We start from the raw sequence: 3,443 nt of genomic DNA, 5'->3' as shown, positions 1-3,443 counted from the left end.
AAAAAACCATATCATTATTCAACAACTGGAAAGAGGTCAGAGAGTTACACGTCCCGTAAAAATAAAGTATCTGGCAAACTCTGAGCGAATTATGACTGCTACAAGACAGCTAACTCTTGGTATTATTACTGTTAAGGAGTTTTTTTTGCAATGCTCACATAGCGCAGAAACTTATTTGAGACAAGAAATTAATTGGCATAATAATATCGAACAAGGTATAGTAAAACCATAATAGTATAGTAGGTATATAGTAAAGTTTTTTTTGTGAAAATGTTACTCATGTGATTTTAATTTAATCTCTATAGAATATAACATTCCTTGTAATTCTTTCACTGACTTCACTGATTTATTTTCATTGCAATGTAAAATAAATATTGTTTGATGCAACTAGATGGCATGTATCTCTGTCATCACTCAGCCTAATTATGTCACTGTATAGTACTTTTCATATATTACTACTTTTATTAACATATATTTATGCTCAATATTTTATTAGATGAAAACATGGAAGTCAGTGACCAAGAAGATGAAAACATGCAGGCCAATAATCTTCAAGATGATGAAAACATGCAGGCCAATGTTCATCAAGATGATGAAAACCAACACGACAATGATAATAATGAATCAGGTAATGGTATTTTAATATAAATTTACATTTTATATACCTAAAACAGATATAGAATAAACATTAAGATATATCTTACTTATATACATATTTTTTTTTCAAAAAAATTACTATAGATGTAAGAGTTTATGACCAAATCGAACCTCTACAACACGTGGTCAATGTAATTGAGAACGACAGTAATTCTGATGACAGTGAATATTTTCCATTTTTAAGACCTGGAATAAGGAGAATAGAAAGAAATGATTCTGATGAATCTGTGGCGAATGACGGTAATATATAATATATAATATGTAATAATACCTAGTTAGTAATTTATTATGGACCTACCATAACATTAATTATTTGTTACTTAACTTATGTAATCCAACTTTACTTTTTAGCTTGTTTATGCCAGGTGGCTCATATTGAAAATTATAACTATTTTTCAGGTATAAATCAACCTCCGAATAATGAAAATGGATCTCCTTCACATCAAGAAATTCACTGTAAGTTGATTTACTATGCTTTTGATTTTGATTTTTTTTATCATGATGAGCATACTTTAATTTAACCTAATTTGTCTTATTTTTAACCATTAATAACATTAAATAACTATCTAGCCTTTTAAAAGGATATTTCCTACTTCATACAACTTCCTTCGCCCTAAGTTTAACCACAGAATTGTAATTGTGAAAAAAAATGTTGGCAAGTTAACAATTTTTTATTTTTTATATTTTTTTAATACATCTAAGTACCAACTAGCTATCAAAAAACCTACTTGTCTAAAATAAATCCCAAAATTCTGAACTTATACTTGACTTCCTACTACCCAAAAAAAGTACTTATAAGTACCTATACTAAAAACCTCATTCAAAATTTGCATTATTCTTTGGACAGAAATTAACTTAATTTAGATACCTACTTTTGAATAAAATTAACTTAAGTTAATACGTTAATTTGAAAAAAAGTAACTTTAATAAAGTTAAAAGTTAATTTGGAAAAAAAGTAACGGGTTAAATAACTTATTTTTAACTTTTAACTCGTTAATTCCCAGCCTTGTGTGAAAGTATAGAATACCTTTGTTGCTATGATATTATGTAATTCAAGTCATGAGAAAACAAATGTTGTTATTGGCCCTATTAATCTATAATTATATTTATAATAAATGGATATCTAGTCTTAGTTTCTTGATAATGTACAACAGTTAGTTGGAGACTATTTCAAAAATTAAATATGATTTCTTCTTTTTTTAATCTGCATATTTTTAGTAAATAAAAATGCATAATTCTGAACTTTTCAAGGCAAATTTCAATGTATATTTTGCTAGTTATTAGTGCAAAAGTTGATGCTTATTTAGGAATTTTTTAGGGCATGAACTTACGACCCCGGGTCATAACAATATTAATATTGATATTAATTATAGGGAACGAGGAAGATTTCATTATACCTGAAGAGTTGGATCCAGACATAATTTATATGATGGAATTATAAGGAAATAGGAGAATTTTGGAAATGCAAAATTTACCTTACGTCCAAGTCCAAGTACCTGAAGTTCTTCCTGCTGTTGAAACAGGAAACCAAGCAAATATGTGTGTTGCTTGTCTTGATGCGGAAAGTACTCACGCCTTGTCTCCATGTGGACATAAATCTTTATGTTTAATGTGCTTAGAATCATTACTTTCAGAACGCTGTCCAATATGTAACAGTATATTCACTTCAAATTTACGCATTTGGTAGTGTAAATATTATGTTTCATAAAATAATGTTATTTGTTGATAATTATTATTATTATTATTCACACAAGTAGTACAAATATTAAAAGATATTTTGTAAAAATAATGATTATTGCATATTGTTTCTGAGTTTGAGCTTGAAGCGTTTAATGTATCATAGTTATCCTCACTACGGACCCTATGTGTCTGTACCAATATAATCCTATGAAAGCATATGTATTACAAAGGTAATATATTTATTCAGTGGCCGTCGGCTAGGACCAACTAAGGGCCCGGGATGTGCTCTATTTAACTTTTTTAGGTCACTTGCTCCAGTTCTCCACAACTATTATTTAAATAATATTTTATTTTATCTTGTGTTTGAAAATACTGATTTAGGTGTAATGTTTGATTCAACTTTTAATAGGCATTATAAATTATTTCAAAAAAATCATCATCCATTCTTGGATTTATTACTATAGGACATGTAAGGATTTTTCAAATCTCATTACATTAAAAACTTTATATTTCTCTTCGGAACGTTCTACTCTTGAATATAATTCTATGATCTGGTAACCTTCTGCAAATATTCATAATACAATGCCTCGAAGCAATCCAAAATCGTTTCTTTCGTTTCATATCCTACAAATTTAGTATTCCACAGCAACCACATTCACCATATAAGCTTTTAATAGTCACACTAAAATATATGAGCAATCTTGTCCGAAAAAACATACTTGATTTTAAATAATTGTCTCGAAGATCTCATGCTCATATCATGTGAAACGGATATAGTTGTTAACACAGGAAAAGTAATTGACAATTTTGCGAGTAGTTCGCCAGCTTTAACTGAAACCTTAACTTTTAATTATTCTAATATATTGCAAATTGTAGCTACCGTTGTAAAATAATAAAGAAAAAATATAATAATAAAGATTTGTAATTATTAAACTTATTATAAAAAATAATCAGACAGAAGAAGTATGAATATAAATAGTTTTATTTTTATTATAGGGGGTGGTGGGCAATGCCCCCCGCCGCGATAATGTTGTGAATGAAACGGGGTAGTGGTCTTGTAACATTTTTGAGTGTTGACCAGACTATGAAAAATGTCAGTCGGCGCC

The 3,443-nt window shown here is 28.7% G+C and overlaps 1 pseudogene; it reads left to right on the top strand.

Moving 5' to 3' along the window:
* Positions 1–25: 25 nt before the first annotated feature.
* LOC111031284 lies at positions 26–3,207 on the top strand (annotated as a pseudogene).
* The last annotated feature ends 236 nt before the right edge of the window (positions 3,208–3,443 follow it).

This window comes from Myzus persicae, unplaced genomic scaffold (genome assembly GCF_001856785.1).
Source record: "Myzus persicae strain clone G006 unplaced genomic scaffold, MPER_G0061.0, whole genome shotgun sequence".
Classification (NCBI taxonomy): domain Eukaryota; kingdom Metazoa; phylum Arthropoda; class Insecta; order Hemiptera; family Aphididae; genus Myzus; species Myzus persicae.
This window is presented reverse-complemented; position numbering and strand designations above follow the sequence as displayed.